The sequence below is a fragment of the Pristiophorus japonicus genome, chromosome 13 (genome assembly GCF_044704955.1).
Source record: "Pristiophorus japonicus isolate sPriJap1 chromosome 13, sPriJap1.hap1, whole genome shotgun sequence".
Classification (NCBI taxonomy): Eukaryota; Metazoa; Chordata; class Chondrichthyes; family Pristiophoridae; genus Pristiophorus; species Pristiophorus japonicus.
The window spans coordinates 87,954,260-87,973,777 of NC_091989.1; the positions used below are offsets into that span (position 1 = coordinate 87,954,260).

At 45.4% G+C, this 19,518-nt stretch overlaps 1 protein-coding gene and 2 pseudogenes across 1 annotated transcript in view; 2 read left to right on the forward strand and 1 right to left on the reverse strand.

The window, feature by feature from the left end:
- The window catches only part of hydin (HYDIN axonemal central pair apparatus protein), a 1,725,340-nt gene that overhangs the window by 703,027 nt on the left and 1,002,795 nt on the right, over positions 1-19,518 (reverse strand).
- On the forward strand, positions 1,743-1,943 carry LOC139279113 (U2 spliceosomal RNA; annotated as a pseudogene).
- Positions 2,069-2,228, forward strand: LOC139279118 (U2 spliceosomal RNA; annotated as a pseudogene).

The following is a 19,518-nucleotide window of genomic DNA, read 5'->3' on the forward strand; positions in this document are numbered from 1 at the left end:
AGGGTGAGGTTGAAGTGTGGCTTTGCAGTAATATTTCGTAATCTACTGAGATCATTGAAAGGTTTGTACCAATGCAGCCAGGTCCTCCTGACCACATCCCTGCTTGTGCCCTCTTGTACAATGTGCAACCAGGCTGCGTGGTGTCCTGGGGAGGTCCCTTCCATCCATTGGAAGGATAGGGAACCTGTGTGCTGTGACACCCTCCATAAACATCTGGAGGGAGTCCTGGGAGAGCCTGGGTGCAGCTGTGCAGTTTTGTGCAGTGCTTATCAATGTTTGCAGCAACTCAATGCTGCAGAACACTGACAGAAGAACTGTCAGAAAAATGTTGTCCCTGGTCCATTTCAGGAAACCGGCTGATGACACGCCATCTGATGATGTCATCAGACCTACTTCCTGTTAATTGGCCGGGAACTTCGCAGGGTGGGCCCCATCAACAGAAGATTGCTGTTGGGTTGGAGCCAGGAGTGAGTTTCCCACACACCACCGATGCCGCCCGCACACAACTCGCACCCGTTGGCGAAATCACGGCCATTGTGTGGCATAGAGTACCAGATGTACACTAGGACTCAAAATTAGGTCTCAGCATCAGAACAGCACTACCAGAGCTTAGCATACATATAAAATAGGTAATGCATGGTTGGCCTGTGCCGCTGTGTTTGCTACTCATAGAATCATAGAATGATACAGCATAGAAGGAAGTCATTCAGCCCATCGTGCCTGTGCTCTTTGAAATAACCATCCACTTAGTCCCATCCCCCTGCCCTTTCCCCATAGCTCTGCAAATGTTTCCCTTCAACTATATATCCAATTTCCTTTTGAAAGTTATTATTGAATCTGCTTCCACCACCCTTTCAGGCAGCGCATTCCAGATCACAACAACTCGCTGAATAAAAATGAAATTCTCATCTCACCTCTGGTTCTTGTGTCATTTACCTGAAATCTATGTCCTCTGGTTACCGATCCTCCTGTCAGTGGAAACCATTTCTCCCTATTTACTCTATCAAAACCCCTCATGATTCTGAACACCTCAATTAAATCCCCACTTAATCTTCTCTGCTTTAAGGAGAAAAACCCCAGCTTCTGCAGTCTCACCATGTAACTGAAGTCCTGTATCCCTGGTGTAGGATCCGTTCCTCCCCCCCCGCCCTCCCCCAACGGTAAAAATTGGACTATTAAATATAAAAACTCAGAACTGCATTACAGCCTGCAAAAAGAGCTGGGCAGGAAAGGGTTAATTCAAACATTGCAGCCAAATCATCAGAGCACCAGTCTGGACCAGGGACTGGAAGTCAGAGACAATCCACACACGACAATGGCATCAAAAGAGAGACATTCACACATACAATGATTCCGGCCATTGCAGCAAAACTATGAATCATTGATAGATTGGACATCATCAGAGCACCAGAAGAGGGATATACACACCTTCAATGGTCACTGTCAAAGGAGGAAGAGGAACATTCACACCTTCAATGGTATTCTGTCTGAAAAAATACAGGGACATTCACACATTCCTCAACCATTGATACCAAGGAAGGCTTTGCATTGTATTGCACAGCAGGAGAGCTGATATCACAGGAGGGAACAGGAAATCTGTTTCGAGATCACAAGCTGTGCTTTTGGAATAAAGACCCACTTTTGAAGGCACAGGGCAGTACAGGAACAGAATCGAAACAGCAACTGAAGTCAACACAAGCATACACACCTTTTGGCTAAGATCAAGTGTAGTATCTGTTCTTATCGCTTCTCGGCCTTTTGGCTAAGATCATGCGTAACTGACCTGACAGGGGAGTAACCATGACCAGAAAGTGGTTCTCCCTGGATCAGGAAGGTGGTTCTCCTATGGTTTTTGGAAATAGGAGGTGGGTGGGGGGCCTGACCCATCCACCTTTATGGCACGAACCTGGTATGGCAGTACTTCCAGGAACGGTGCTTTGGCTCTAGGCCTTTTGGCTAAGAGCAAAATCATTGGCGCAGAGTGATCCTTGATGGGTGCAAGGTGACCTTTGGCGTTTATGATCTGACAAGTTGATCTGACAAAGATTTGGAAAGATTGGCAACGAATAAAACATTAAAAAAAAAAATCTGTTATCAGTTTAATATCCCCTATCTGGGGACCAAATATTAAATTGTTTTTTGGGACAGGGAGATGGAACAGGGGCTTGTTCCGTCCACTCCACGCACCGACCTGGTATTGCAGTGTTTCCAGGAACGGTGCAGCTTCCCCTCTCGGCCTTTTGGCTAAGATCAAGTGTAATAGCGCAAAGTGATCTTTGGCACTGGAGTTGATCTGACAAGAATGAACAAAAAAAAAGCATACACACAAATCTCAGTGTGTGAGGTGCTCTCAGCCGGAGCAGGGAGATTAATCTTAACTCTATTTTCAACTTGTGTTGGTAATTTTAGTGGTTTAAGCAGCTGAATTTCCAGATTCCTTTGTTCCTTTTGACAATTTAGTTTCTTACCGCTCGGACTGGCCTAAAACCTGAGCACCGAGCGGCCCCAACCTCGGTGAGTCCGAGAGGCCCCGATCTGAGCACTAAGCGGCCCTAACCCGAGCGGTCCCGACCTGAGCGAGCAGCCCTGACCTGAGCGGCCTCAACCTCAGTGAGTCCGAGAGGCCAGAGAGTTCGGGAGGCCAGGAGTCCAAGGAGCAGGAGGGCCAGAGGTAGGCAAGGAGTTAATTTCTGGCGAGGAGCTCACAGCCCTCGTCCGGGAAGGTAAGCGGTAGCTGTTAGATTGGTAAGCATCGCTCTCTTTTTCTTATTAATTAGATTTTAATTAGATAAGTCAAATTAGAGGGATGGCAGGGCAGCTCATCCCGTGGACTGCACGTCCTGTGGCATGTGAGAAGTCCTAGACACTTCGTACAGCGTAGACAACCGTGTGTGCAGGAGGTGTCTCCAGCTTCAACTACTCGAGCTCCACGTTTCGGAACTTGAGCAGCGGCTGGAGTCAATACGGTGCATCTGTGAGGCTGAGAGCTACGTGGATAGTTTCAGGAGGTGGTCACCCCGCAGCTTAAAAGCATGCAGGTAGAAGGGAAGAGGGTGACCACCAGACGGAGTAAGAACGATAGGCAGGTAGTGCAGGAGTACCCCGGTGAGTCCATCTCACTTTCCAACCGATATTCTCTTCTGAGCACCGGTGAGGGCAATGGTGCCTCTGGGGAGTGCAGCCAGAGCCAATTCCAAGGCACCACGGGTGGCTCAGTTGCACAGAGGGGAGGGACGAAGAACAAAAGAGCCCTAGTGATAGGGGATTCTAAAGTTAGGGCAACAGACAGGCGTTTCTGGGGCCATAGACGTGACTCCAGAATGGTATGGTGCCTCCCTGGTGCCAGGGTCAACGATGTCACAGAGCGGACGCAGGGCATCCTGGTGGGGGGAGGGTAAACAGCTAGAGGTCGTGGTCCATATTGGGACCAACGACATAGGTAGAAAACGAGATGAGGTCCCGCAGGCAGAATTTAGGGAGCTAGGAGAAAAATTAAAGGGTAGGATCTCAAAGGTAGTAATCTCCGGGTTACTACCGGTGCCTCGTGATAATGAGTATAAGAATAGAAGAATAAAGAGGATGAACACGTGGCTGAAGAGTTGGTGTAGGAGGGAGGGCTTTAAATTCCTGAGACATTGGGACTGCTTCTGGGGGAGATGGGACCTGTACAAGCTGGATGGGTTGCACCTCAACAGCGGCGGGAGCAGTATCCTTGCAGGAAGTTTTGCTCGTGCTGTTGTGGAGAGTTTAAACTAGCTTGGTGGAGGGATGGGAACCTGAGAACAAATTCAATAGGAAAAGAAGTAAAGCTGAAATTGGATAGCAAGCATTTAGAAAGTGATTCTGTAAGACAGTGGAAATGAGGTTTAGTAAGTAGCAATCAATGGGGTCTTCCTGTGCTAAATGGTATATACTTTAATGCAATGCGTATAGCGAATAAGGCGGATGAGCTAAGAGCACAGGTAGACACTTGGGAGTATGATATTATAGCTATTACAGAGACATGGCTGAAAGAGAGGCAGGATTGGCAGCTCAATATTCCTGGTTACAGGATTTTTAGACAAGACAGAGTCACAGTATTGATTAAAGAAGACTTTTGGATTCCCTTTATGTTACCTGCTAATCTATTCTCATACACTCGCTTTGCCCTTCTTATTTCCTTTATCAGTTCTCCTCTGTACTTTATGTTTAGCTTGGCTTTTTACTGTATTATGAAGCTGACATTTATCATAAGCCTCCTTTTTCTCTTTCATTTTCATCTCTGTGGCCTTGAAATTGGATAAGGCCTGAAAATGGGCGGGGGCACCACCCAGCGCTAATTGCCTACACCCGCTCTCAGTGCGACGTCTTATGCCCACATGGGGGCAAGAGGCCTTCAAGGTTGAACAGCAGAAGGATCTGGGAGGAGATAGCTCAATCCATGACTGCGACGTGCGTTGTCCCCAGGACCTGAATCCAGTGCCACAAAAAGTTTAATGATCTCACACGGCTGGTCAAGGTGAGTGCAGGCTTCAGCAAATGCCATATCTGCACCACACTGCTCAATGCACAACACCCTCATCACTCACCTACCAACAATCTCCAGCTATCACCACTCATACCTCATAATTATAGCTTCACTTCACCCTCACACAATTACCACTACTGCAAGACTCACATTTTGCACACGCTGTCAGCTATTCACTCGTGGATGTAGTGTATTTGGATTTTCAGAAGGCCTTTGATAAAGTCCCACATAAGAGTTAGTGTGCAATAGGATTGGGGTAATGTATTAACATAGATTGAAAATTGGTTAACTGACAGGAAACAGAGAGTAGGAATAAATGGGTCTTTTTCGGGGTGGCGGGCAGTGACAAGTGGGGTACCACAGGGATCAGCGACGACACAAAACTAGGTGGGATTGTGAGTTTTGAGGAGGATGCAAAGATGCAGCAAGGCGATTTAGACAGGTTGAGTGAGTGGGCAAACACATGGCAGATGCAGTATAACGTGGATAAATGTGAAGTTTTCCACTTTGGTCGGAAAAACATAAGGACAAAGTATTATTTAAATGGTGATGGCTTGGGAAGTGTCGATGTACAGAGGGACCTGGGTGTCCTTGTACACCAGTCATTGAAAGCAAACATGCAGGTGCAGCAAGCAGTTAGGAAGGCAAATGGTATGTTGGCCTTCATTGCAAGAGGATTTGAGTACAGGAGCAAGGATGTCTTACTACAGTTATACAGGGCCTTGGTGAGTCTGCACCTGGAGTATTGTGTGCAGTTTTGGTCTCCTTACCTAAGAAAGGATATACTTGCCATAGAGGGAGTGCAACGAAGATTTACCAGACTGATTCCTGGGATGGCAGGACTGTCGTATGAGGAGAGATTGGGTCGACTGGGTCACTATTCACTAGAGTTGAGAAGAATGAGGGGGGATCTCATTGAAACTTATAAAATTCTGACTGGGTTGGATAGATTGGATGCGGGGAGGATGTTTCTCCTGGCTGGGAAGTCTAGAACAAGGGGTCACAGTCTCAGGACACGGGGTAGGAAATTTAGGACCGAGATGAGGAGAAATGTTTTCACTCAGAGGGTGGTGAACCTGTGGAATTCTCTACCACAGAAGGCTGTGGAGGCCAAGTCACTGAATATATTTAAGAGGGAGATAGATAGATTTCTAGAAACAAAAGACATCAAGGGGTATGGGGAAAAAGCGGGAATATGGTGTTGAAATAGAGGATCAGCCATGATCATATTGAATGGCGGTGCAGACTCGAAGGGCCTAATACTGCTCCTATTTTCTATGTTTCTATGGCAGGCACATCACCCAAACACATTGCACTACATTCACTGATACACTTACCCTTCCCTTGCAGGTGGTTCATAACCGCAGAGACCAACAGAAGGCAGGAGGCTGCCAAGGGAGGGTTGAGAATCTAACTAACCTGGAGGAAGCAGTGTTCCAGACAATTGGCGAGGTTGTGGCAGAGTCCGTGATGAGTGGAGAAGCGGAAAGCATCGCTGATGGTGACATCCCACTCTTCCCCCCCCCACCCCCTCATCCCACAATCTCTTCTCACTTACAAGCTGCTGAACAGTTTGCCCAAGTTGATGACACTGAAGGATTCCAATCACATCAGATAAGGAATTATACAGGCAACTGAGTTACAAGGGCATAATGCAAAAACAGGCCTCGATAAGAGGTTGAGCAAGGAACCTTGAGATAAAATACTGTCCAAGAGAAGGTGTAATTTCATTGGAAGGGGAGGTTTTTCACCTAAGAGTTGAGACAACGAACTCAACATATCATAGGTTAAATGGTCCTGTCCAAATCCTACACCAGGCCCAGCCCTTAAAAGAAATACCTAAAGGGCTTTTCAGGGCAGACGGTGAAGATAAGAACTGTTCTTGCCACTAACTGTCTGTCTGAACGGGACTAATAACAGCTACTTGTAGTGGTCTATCGCATGTTGTGTTTAAATAAATTTGAACTGCCGATCCTTAATAAAATGCCTTATGACTCCGAAGACCCTTTGGGTAACTGTGTGTGACCTGTGATCCTGAACTTGAGGAAGACACGGATGAGGAAAAAAATGACACATCGGTACTGTATCTGACACTTGCAAGCACCAGCTAAGAAAATGGCTGTGAGCAAGTAGTGTGAACAGAACCCATTAAATGAGAAGCAAGACCGTCTCCACATGCAGCAACACTCCCTGTGACCTCTGCAACTTTAAATAACTGTAGAAAGCTCCAAACAGTTGCGCAAACTTAGAAAAAGCCAGTAGAAATTAAAAAAACAAGTCAGCTGCAAATTGTTGATGATCCCTTTGAAAAGCTGGTGGGGGGCGGGGGGAGATCCTTCCTGCTGCTGAACACTTGGTCAGCGGATCATGGTTCGGGGAAGGTGTTAAAAGGAGCGGCCGTCCAAAATAGAAGATCGTGCGTCAAATCAGCGTTGCACTCACTGAGATCACCATATGCCACATGTAAACATCTGGAGCGAGCGCTGGCAATAGCAGCGCTACTGACATTCCCAGAGTGACGGCTGCCGCGGGACCCATGGGAAGTGGACAGAAGCGAGTCGACGTCATTTTTTTCATCAAAACTGGCCATAACAGCCGTGCTAAACCCCCCAAATATTGCGGCCAATATATTTAGTCGTCCAGAGAGCTCTAGCTTTGGATGCCCTTCCTTTCCCCCTCGTAGAAGAAAGAGGAGTCTTCATGGTAGTGGCATGCTGACCCAATCATTTCATTGTGTTTTTTTAAATGGTGTCCATGGGTTTCAGTACAGCAGTGAACACACCACCTGCCATCTGTGGGTATTAACCTAGGGAAGTACAACTGAAGCCCTGCCACTGGCCATCCCTGCCGATCTGCTGGTTCAGAGGGTGGATGGGCAGAATCAGAGGAGGCCATGCAGTACAGGTTGGCCTGGACCTTCAAGATGACTGTCACCTGATGCACATTACACCTTGCCCTGAAAGGGGCTATTGCTATGCAACTGGTGAAGTAAAGAACCTGCCCCAACCAGAGGATCCCAACCATCAATGACCTGATGTGTGTCTGTGAACATGTGCATCGCAGGGGCCTTGTTGGTTGCTTGGTTTTTGGTCCTTGCCCCATTTCACAGGTCAAAAAGCAAATAAATTGGCATGGTAGTAATATAGATCATAGTGCTGAAACATGGGCACTTGGAAAATAAGTAAGTAGTTACTGAGTGCATTCTTCCTCTGTGATGCTCTAAGTTTACAGTGCGAGCCACCAAACTTACATTTTAAGCAGAGGAAGATACAGGGCAATGAGGAGAGCAGGTCAGTGGGGTTCGCTTTGGATTAATACAGGGCAATGGGGAGATAGCAGGGTAGTGTGATTAGTTTTGGATTGCTGTAGCAAAGATCTGGGACATACATATATAGTGGTTTTCTGTGCTGTAAACATCTAGGATTCTGTTGAGTGCTGTTCAGATGCATTATAGGGCAACAGTGTAAAATTAAGCGAAGTGTGAACGTTAGATAAGGAACAGGAGTAGACTATTCAGCGCTTCAAACCTATTCCACCATTGAATTAGATCATGGCTGATCTGTAGCTCAAATTATCTTGGCAATTTCCCAGAGACCAACAGATTCCTTCCCAGGATCTGGTCAGAGGTGAGACCAGGCTGCTCTCACACTGCTCTTCAGAGAGGACTGCCCTCTGCTCCTAAAGGGCCCAACCTTCCCTCTAGTCCCTGGAATCAGCTTACCAGGATTCATAGGAGTAGTGCAACGTCCTTGGGAAATACCGTCAGTGACTGAAGGAGACAGGCTAGCATGTTGATTGTTGGGTGGACTGTTACCATTACAAAGAATCCTACCACTTTAATATTTGATGCGGAGTGGATTCCCCCTGCTACCCCACTAAGGCTGTCATTTATTGATGTTGACATACTGAGAGAACAGCACCTGTGTGTTCTCACTCACCTGCTGTCTGACCCAGTTTCTGACGCAGCATGCAGTGTGGAGACAGAAGTGAGAGGCTTTTAATTATAGCAAACTACTCCCTCAACACACCATCTGCCATCTTCCCAATGCCAGAGACCGCAGCACAAACTGTCAATGTTGGAACTCTAGGTGGTATATTTTGTTGTGTGTGTGAAGATGAAATAATTCTTTAACTAAACCGGGGATGTTAAAAACAGCAGGTTCATGGAAGAACTTTTCCTTAGCTGCTTGTGGTGAAGCGACCTAAACAGGGTTTTGTGAGCCAGTGTTACAAGGATGTATGTCACGTTGAAATAGATTCACGGATCGGGTCTCCAATCAGGAACAAAGTGTAAGTGTGAGGGCCTCATTGGTTTTGTAGGTAAACTTAATTTATAGTGGTGCCAAGCACCTGGCCCACATTGGGCCTAGTTTTGAGACCTCATGACGGGTGGATTGGGAAATCATGTATTAAAGCTGTTTATAAAGGGTGAGAGTTCAACTTAAATGGATGCAACTACTTAAAAGTAAGTGACCACACATGGCTGCTAATATTTTTAATGTCCATATTTCAGCCTTTGTAAAGGTGTCTGGCAAAACACAGAGGCTGCCACAATAAATATCGAGGCAGCAAAGCTAAGCGCTGGCCAAGTAATGGTGCGTGCAACAATCCAAAGCCCTGCTTGATGGCTGGTGAAGTGCTGGTAGTAGGAAGAAAGGTGGCCTTGCTTGTCACTGCAGGACACCCTCACCAATGCAGCCTATCGAGAGGGGAGTGGTGGAAGGGGACATGAAGGCACAGTGGCCGTTAAAAACACCAGCAGTACCAGTCTCATAATGTGTGTTTAGCTGCTGGTGTCCTTGCAGTAGATGGCACAGCTCTGCATCTGGCTGTCTGCTCAAGGGGTGCCCACTTCTACATGGTCTTGTACCCCAATATTAATTGGACAGAAGAGGTAGGTAAAGGGGATAAGGGAATGGAGTTCCTACAATGTGTACTGGACTCCATTCTAACCCAATATGTAAAAAGCCCAACAAGGAATGATTCGCTATTGGATCTAGTAATGGAGAATGAACCAGAACAGATAAGAAAATTAAAAGTTGAGCAACATCTAGGCAATAGTGACCATAATATAATACACTTTAAGATGATAATTGAGAAGGACATAAGTATGACGAAAACCAGGGTAATAGATTGCAGAAAGGCTGACTATAAGAACATAAGAAATAGGAGCACGAGTAGGCCAATTTGGCCCCTCGAGCCTGCAATTTCATTCAATAAGATCATGGCTGATGTGATCTTAGCCTCAACTCCACATCACTGCCCACTCCCCATAACCCTTGACAACTTTATCATTCAAAAATCTGTTGATCTCCATCTTAAATATATTCAAAGACCCAGCCTCCACAGCTCTCTGGGGAAGAGAATGCCAAAGATTCACGACCCTTTGAGAGAAGAAATTCCTCCTCATTTGTGTTTTAAATGGGCGACCCCTTATTCTGAAACTATGGCCCCTAGTTCTAGATTCCCCCACGAGGGGAAACATCCTCTCTGCATCTACTCTGTCAAGCCCCCTCAGAAACATATACGTTTCAAGATGATCACCTCTCATTCTTCAAAACTCCAATGAGTATAGGCCCAACCTGCTCAACCTTTCTTCATAAGACAACCCCTTCATCTCAGGAATCAACCAAGTGAACCCTCTCTGAACAGCCTCCAATGCAAGTATATCCCTCCTTATTACGGAGACCAAAACTGTATGCAGTACTCCAGGTGTGGTCTCACCAACAGTTGTTGCAAGACTTCCCAATTTTTACACTCTATCCCCCTTGCAATAAAAGCCAACATTCCATTTGCCTTCCTAATTACTTGCTGCACTAGCATGCTAACTTTTTGTGTTTCATGTGTAAGGACCTCCAGATCCCTCTGTAACGCAGCATTTTGCAATTTTTCTCCATTTAAATTGTAATTTGCTTTTCTATTTTTTCTGCCAAAGTGGATAACCTCACATTTTCCCCCATCTGCCAAATTTTTGTCCACTCGCTTAGCCTGTCTATATCCCTTTGTACATTCTTTGCACTCCTTACAACTTATTTTCCCACCTATCGTTGGTATCATCAGCAAATTTGGCTACATTACACTCGGTCCCTTCATCCAATCATTAATATAGATTGTAAATAGTTGAGGCCCCAGCACCGATCTCTGTGGCACCCAAGTAGTTACAGTTTGCCAAGCAGAAAATGATCCATTTATCCTGACTCTCTATTTTCTGTTAGTTAGCCAATCCTCTATCCATGCTAATATCCATGCAAATCCCCTGGGAGCTCAGGCACACCAACATCAGTGTACTCGACCAGCCTAACATTCCCAGTAGTGAAGCACTGACCACACTCGATCAGCTTCGCTGGGCAGGCCACATAGTACGCATGCCAGATACGAGACTCCCTAAGAAAATGCTTTATGCGGAGTTCCTTCATGATAAACAAGCCAAAGGGGGTCAGCGGAAACGTTATAGGGACACCCTCAAAGCCTCCCTGGTAAAGTGCGACATCATCACTGACACCTGGGAGACACTGGCCAAAGACCGCCCGTGGTAGAGAAAGTCCATCAGGGAGGGCGTTGAGTTCTTCGAGTCTCGGCGCAAAGAGCATGGACAGGCCAAGCGCAGGCAGCGGAAGGAGCGCGCGGCAAACCAGCCCCACCAACCCCTTCCCTCGACGAATGTCTGTCCCACCTGCAACAGGGTCTGTGGCTCTCGTATCGGACTGTTCAGCCATCAAATAACTCACTTTGGGAGTGGAAGCAAGTCCTCCTTGATTCCAAGGGACTGCCTATGATGATGATGATGATGATTACCCCCAACCCCGTGAGCTTTTATCTTGTGTAGTAACCTTTTATGTGGCACCTTATCGAATGCCTTCTGGAAGTCCAAATACACATCTACTGTTTCCCCTTTATCCATTCTGCTCGTTACATCTTCAAAGAACTCCAGCAAATTTGTCAAACATGATTTTCCTTTCATAAAACCATGCTGACTCTGCTTGGCCGTATTATGATTTTCTAAATGTCCTGAGGGCCTGAGAATAGAACTTGGGAAAATAAAATGGGCAACAATATTGGCAAAAAACAATGTAGAACAGCAATGGGAAACATTTAAAACGTTGTTGAACCGAGTGCAGGAACAATATATTTCGCGAAAAGGAAAGAACAGAATAAGCACTAATAGGAATAAAGTCATAAGGGAACAATTGAGGGAAAGGAAAGAGTAATACATTAAGTATACAGACTGCAGGGGAGTGCATGATAAAGGGAAAATATGAAAAAATTAGGACAGAAGTCAAAAAAACAATTAGGAAGGCAAAGAGGAACTATGAAATTAAATTATCAAGGAGCATAAAAAAAATAGTAAAATATTTTACATGTACATCAATAAAAAAAGGAAGGTTTGGATATGAATAGGACCATTAAGGGATAGACGTAGAAAATAGGTGCAGGGGTAGGCCATTCGGCTCTTCGAGCCCGCACCGCCATTCAATAAGATCATGGCTGATCAATACCTCAGAATCACTTTCCTGCTTTCTCTCCATACCCCTTGATCCCTTTAGCCGTAAGGGCCATATCTAAATCCCTCTTGAATATATCCAATGAACTGGCATCAACAACTCTCTGCGGCAGGGAATTCCACAGGTTAACAACTCTCTGAGTGAAGAAGTTTCTCCTCATCTCAGTCCTAAATGGCTTACCCCTTATCCTAAGACTATGTCCCATGATTCTGGACTTCCCCAACATCGGGAACATTCTTCCCGCATCTAACCTGTCCAGTCCCGTCAGAATTTTATATGTTTCTATGAGATCCCCTCTCATCCTTCTAAACTCCAATGAATACAGGCCGAGTTGATCGAGCCTCTCATATGGCAGCCCAGCCCTCCCTGGAATTAGTCTGGTGAACCTTCGCTGCACTCTCTCAATAGCAAGAACGTCCTTCCTCAGATTAGGAGACCAAAATTGAACACAATGTTCCAGGTGAGGCCTCACTAAGGCCCTGTACAACTGCAGTAAGACTTCCCTGCTCCTATACTCAAATCCCCTAGCTATGAAGGCCAAAATACCATTTGCCTTCTTCACCACCTGCTGTACCAGCATGCCCACTTTCAGTGACTGATGAACCATGACACCCAGGTCTCATTGCACCTCCCCTTTTCTTAATCTGCCACCATCCAGATAATATTCTGCCTTCCTGTTTTTGCCCCCAAAATGGATAACCTCACATTTATCCACATTACACTGCATCTGTCATGCATTTGCCCACTCACCTAACCTGTCCAAGTCACCCTGCAGCCTCTTAGCGTCCTCCTCACAGCTCACACCGCCACCTCGTTTAGTGTCATCCACAAACTTGGAGATATTATACTCAATTCCCTCATCTAAATCATTAATGTATATTGTAAAGAGCTGAGGTCTCAGCACTGAGCCCTGCGGCACTCCGCTAGTCACTGCCTGCTACTCTGAAAAGGATCCGTTTATCCCGACTCTCTGCTTCCTGTCTGTCAACCAGTTCTCTATCCATGTCAGTACATTACCCCCAATACCATGCACTTTGATTTTGCACACCAATCTCTTGTGCGGGACCTTGTCAAAAGCCTTTTGAAAGTCCAAATACACCACATCCACTGGTTCTCCCTTGTCCACTCTGTTAGTTACATCCTCAAAAAATTCCAGAAGATTCATCAAGCATAATTTCCCTTTCATAAATCCATGCTGACTTGGTCCAATCCTGTCATAGCTTTCCAAATGTGCTGCTATTTGATCCTTAATGATTGATTCCAACATTTTCCCTACTACTGATGTCTATAATTACCCGTTTTCTCTCTCCCTCCTTTTTTAAAAAGTGGTGTTACATTAGCTACCCTCCTCCAGTACATAGGAACTGATCCAGAGTCAATAAACTGTTGGAAAATGATCACCAATGCATCCACTATTTCTAGAGCCACTTCCTTAAGTACTCTGGGATGCAGACTATCAGGCCCCGGGGATTTATTGGCCTTCAATCTTATCAATTTTCCGAACACAATTTCCCGCCTGATAAGGTTATCCTTCAGTTCCTCCTTCTCACTAGACCTACTGTTCCCTAGTACATTCGGAAGGTTATTTATGTCTTCCTTCATGAAGACAGAACCAAAGTATTTGTTCAATTGGTCCGCCATTTCTTTGTTCCCCATTATAAATTCACCTGAATCCGACAGCAACGGACCTACGTTTGTCTTCACTTATCTAGACAGAATAATACCACAGGTAACGATAGAAAAATGGCATGAATATTAAATCATTATTTTGCTTCAGTATTTACCAGGGAGCTAGAACAGGGAGCTTCAACCCCCGTCTGCCCCACCTGTGACAGAGACTGTAGGTCCCGCATTTGACTCATCAGTCACCTGAGAACTCATGTTAGGGCGAAAGCAAGTCATCCATGATTCCGAGGGACTGCCGAAGAAGAACAGGTGGACATGATATTGGATGACGAGATTAGTAATGAGATAAGTGTATTTAAAATAAAAAGAGGGCATATATTAAATAAACTAATCAAACGCAAAGAGGACAAAACTCTTGGTCCAGATGGATTACATTATGCATTTTAAAAGAATCTAGGAAAGAGGTAGCAGAGTCATTACTGCATATAATTAATTATTCGTTAAAATAGGTGTAGTGCCAGAGGACTGGAGGATAGCTAACATAACACCTATATTTAAGAAGGGGGATAGAACATGTCCAGGGAATTATAGACCAGTCAGCTTAATATCGGTGGTCGGAAAAATAAAGGAGAAAATAGAAGAACATCTAGAAACCAAAAATATAATAATGAATAGTCAGCATGGATTTCAAAAGGGAAAGTCTTGCTTGACGAACCTCATTGAATTTTTTGAAGAGGTAACAGAGAGTAGACAAGGGTAATGCAGTCGATGTAATTTATCTAGATTTTCAAAAGGCCTTCGATAAGGTACCCCATAATAGACTGATGAACAAGGTCAGAGAATGCAGAGTCAAGGGACATGTAGCAGAATGGATAGCTAGCTGGCTTCAAGACAGAAAGCAGGGAGTGGGGGTAAAGGGTAGCTATTCACAGTGGCAGAAGGTGGGTAGTGGTGTTCCACAGGGATCAGTGCTGGACCGCTGTTGTTCACAATTTACATTAACGGTTTAGATTTTGCAATGAAAAACACAATTTTTAAATTTGGGGATGACACCAAATTGGGGGATAGTCAATACTGAGGAGGACCAACAAATTACAGGAGAGCATTAAAAGACTTGCAGAATGGGCATATAATTGGCAAATGAAGTTCAACACAGATAAATGTGAGGTATTACATTCCTGTCGGAAGAATAGGGAGGTCACTTATTACTTGGAGGGTGTTAGTCTGGGTTGGGTAGAGGAACAAAGGGATCTCGGATACAAATACACCAATCACTAAACGTTGCGACACAGGTTCGCAAATTCATAAAAAAGCAAACCCAGCACTAGGGTTCACTTCTAGAGGGATAGAATTGAAAAGTAGGGAAATTATGTTAAACCTCTATCGAACCTTGGTTAGACCAGAATACTGCGTACAGTTCTGGTCGCCATCCTATAAAAAGTGTATCGAGGCACTGGAGAGGGTGCAGAGAAGATTTACAAGGATAAAAGCAGAAATGCAAGGGTAAACATATCAGGAAAGGATGAACAGGTTGAATCTCTTTTCTCTTGAAATAAGGCGGCTGAGGGGTGACCTAGCGGTTAGAATTATGAAAGGTTTATATAGCGTGGATACAGAGAGTTTGGGGCCAAGTTTCGGGCCGTGCCTAGAACGGCACAGTCCCGACCTGGATGTCCGTTTTTCACACCTAAAAGTGCGACAGAAAAATACCTCTTAATTCTCCGGTTCCTTGCTGGTCCCTGGGAGCTCGGCGCGGCGCGCACACAGCAGCAGGGGGCAGAGCCACAGAGTCCTGCTGATTCTGCAAGTGGAGGGAGGCGGGGCTAAGTTAAATGAGGCAACGTCGTGCCGACAGCCCTGCGCGTGCGTGTTGGAGCGCGCGCACACGCACAGTAGCCCAGAAACTCGCCCATTTTTAAAGGGACTTAAAGAAAAGTGTTGATTTGTCTCGTGGACCCCTGGAAAGGCTTGGGATTGAATTTTGGTGATTTTTTTGTGTCTGAAGGAGTGCTTTTAGCAGCACTGTAATAAATCACCTGGTGTTGACAATGCAGCACCCATTCTGCAAATTTAAGTTTCAAACTGGCTATCTGGCTGCCTCTCCCTGTCCCTGGCTGAATGGCCTCAGTCTCCCTCGCAGCTCAAAGGCTGCTTGCTGTGTCTTCGGCCGCCGTCAGCCACTGCCGCCCCCCTATCCCGTGGCCGAAGGTTCTCATCTTCCCTCGCAGCTCGAAGGCTGCTTGCTTGCTGTGTCTTCGGATGCCGTCGAGCCACTGACGCCGCCCCTGTCTCCTACATGGAAGGAAGGCCTGCCTGAAGCACCGCAGCTCGAAGGCTGCTTGCTGCCATTGTTATTGGGCTGCCGTCGAGTCACTGATGCCACCCCTGTCTCCAACATGGAAGGCCTGCCTGAAGCACCGCAGCTTGAAGGCTGCTGCTGCTTTACACAGGTAGGAATATTCAACATTTTGTCTTTGCATTGTTTGTAATTTGTTAGTCAGGATAGCTCTTTATTTGTACAAGTAAGACTGTTGAATGCTTGTAGAATTTAATTACTTCCCTTCCCCCCCCCTCCTTCGTTCCCTATGCCTGATTTGTAACCTACGCCTGATTTGTAAAGTGTAGGCAAGGTTTTTCTGAGCATACAAAAATCCACACTTACTCCATTCTAAGTTAGCTTGGAGTAAGTTTTCACTGCCTAAACTTTCAAAACAGGTGTAAGTGGCCGGACACGCCCCCTTTTGAAAAAAAAATCTGTTCCAAAATGAAACTGTTCTAACTGACTAGAACTGGAGCAAACTAAATTCCAAGAATTGCAATTTCTAAGATACTCCATTCTAAACCAGTTGCTCCAAAAAAATAGGAGCAACTCAGGCCGAAACTTGACCCCAATGTTTCCACTTGTGGGGAAGAGCATAACTAGAGGCCATCAATATAAGATAGTCACCAAGAAATCCAATTGGAAATTTAGAAGAAACTTCTTTACCCAGAGAGTGGTGAGAATGTGGGACTCACTATCACAGGGAGTGATTGAAGCGAATAGTATCGATGCATTTAAGGGGAGGCTGGACAAGCCGATGAGGAAGAAGGGAATAGAGGGTTATGCTGATAGATTTAGATGAGGAAAGACAGGAGGAGGTTCGAGTGGAGCATAAACACGGCATGGACTGATTGAACTGAATGGCCTGTTTCTGTGCCGTATACCCTGTGTAATCTCATATCTTTGCCAGATAGGTGCATCTCTGCCTGTAAGTTGGTGAAGAGGTAGGTGCAGTCTGCCCCACCTGGCATCCCTCCAAGGTCCTTCCTCTTCATTCTTCAAAATCACAAGTGAAGGGGGATTTCCAATGGGAAACTTATCAATATTGTGAACACATCCAATAAAACAATAGCAATGCCAGAAAATTTGGCACCACACCTGCGAAGCAACGAAGTGGAAACAGGAATAAACAACAAAAAAAGCAGGAAAAATAAGCAAAATGCTGCAAACATAGGAATCATTAAATGCATTTCCGTAAACAGCACACCCTAGCAGCTGTGGTTACCTATTTTATATGGACAGGTAGGTGATAGTGCTATATTAGCATAAACAATTGCCAGTTGTAGAGATGTCTAAATAATATCTTGGATTCTACTTTTGAATAAATACCAACTGGAAAATTGAAGAGGATGCCAAATGAGCAGAAATCTAGTGTGGTGCTGGACACTTTTCCAATGGATCACCCTCACTTTTTACCCACCGTGACCCTGCATTGTGAGTACAAGTCATACTAGCCTGGAATCTCTGACTGGCTCTCCTAAAATATACGTGATAAATCAGGCTAACCCGCCACTGGATCGTCAGCCATCTGATGTCATTGTTTCCAGCAGGCACAGGATGTGTTGACCCATTTCTGGGCAGTTCCATGTAAATTGGGCGAAAAAGGCATCATGGCATTGGCCCCGATACTTGTGAGGTGAGGTGGGAGCAGGGGTGCAGTTCTGCATTCGGGAAACCCGGAAGAACGGGATTCCGTCAGGTTCTGCCGAATTTAACAACTACAGTCATCGAGTGTACAACGTCCCCTTGGTGCCGCGGCTGCAAAATAAGATAGGTATGGTGGTCTTACCGGCAGGCGTTTGTACAGCCTGGAAAAGCTGTCAGTACATCGGGGCGGTATTGTCCAGAGATCAAGGTAAGCTGTTAACTTGAATTTTTTTCAGCATTTATGTATTAATGGCACCAGTGGGGAAGTGTGGGTTTGCGTGAGAAGTTTTTGGAAACTTTCTTTTATCCAGTTTTTTCAACTCACATGCCGGCAGCCTACCGTGGGGAAATTCGGTCGGCCTCCTGAGCTACTGCTCTGTTGGCGCCCGAGGATGTGTGTGCAACGCCACTTTTAGCGTTGCTCTCTCCTCTTTTGGCGGTAAAAGTGAATTTGGCAGTTTGAGGCGGTGATTACCGCTTGGCGGTAAAATCACCGTTAAGGCAGTGTCATGCCTCCAAAACAGCGGTACCGAATTTCGACCCTGTAGGTTTTAAGGAGCGTCTTAAAGAAGGAAACAGAGCTAGAGAGGCGGTGAGGTTTAGGGAAAATATTAGCCAAGCAGTACAAATACATTGGCCCAGAAATTCCGGCCTCCCTGGGTCCATATGGAGTTTGCACAGACCCGGGAAGGCATCGGAAAACCCGCTTTCCAGTGCACAATGCGCATGCACTGAAAACCGGCTTTTCCGATCTGTCAGCTTGACAGATCATTCACATATCGGGAGCGAGGACATTTGCATGGACAAGATTGCAGTATTTACCCATATCTTGCCCAGCAAATGTCCTCAAAACTCTTGTGCCTGATAAAAGTAAGAGTCTTAAAATACACTTAAAACATAAAAAATTTAATTAATACACATTTTTTTTAAACCCTGCCCACTACATTAAATTAATTTTAAACCATAATTAAAAAAACTTTGTAAAAACTCGGAATTTCTTTTTCTCTCCAAGATATTTATTAACTTTAATTTTAATTGTGAGATATGTTTTTTATTTTTTAATTGGTGTTATTGTGTTTATTTTTTTCTCAATTATTAGCAATGAGAACTCGTAGATACAGAGTTCCCAGTGCTATTAATTGAGAATACTGAACCTGATTGGTTGAGCAGTCACACCTGTTTAAAATGAGCTAAACTTTGATGTTGTTTAACCAACAAGGGAATGAAGGGAATTGAGGGTTACGGGGAGAGGGCGGATAAGTGGAGCTGAGTCCACGGCCAGATCAGCCATGATCTTATTGAATGGCGGAGCAGGTTCGAAGGGCGAGATGGCCTACTCCTGTTCCTAATTCTTATGTTCTTATAAACTATAAATAATGAGGCATTTGTTAGCCTGCATTGGCAATTGCTCAACCATTGCGTTTGGTCCCAGTGCTCAGCAGAGGTGATCTGACAGGCGTTCCCTTTTGGCTGTGAACGTGTGATGATATAAAAAGAGACAGAGACACAGGAAGTCAGTCAGGTTTTTAAAAGCTTGCAAGGGCAGGATTAGCAAGGCTCAGAAGGCAAATGCAGACGACTTCTTAGGAGTTACATTGTTTAACTTAATCATGATGTGGGGAAGCATTGTGTGTTTTTTATTTTTGTATTATTATTCCACAAGATCCTGCAAATCCACTGCAAGGATAGACGCATCGACTTTAGTGTATGCGCTCAGGCCAACAGCATCGAAGCACTGACCACACTAGACCAGCTCCATTGGGCGGGCCACATTGTCCGCATGCCCAACACAAGACTCCGAAAGTAAGTGCTCTATTCGGAGCTCCTACATGGCAAGCGAGCCCCAGGTGGGCAGAGGAAACATTTCAAGGACACCCTCAAAGCCTCCCTGATAAAGTGCAACATCCCCACCGGCA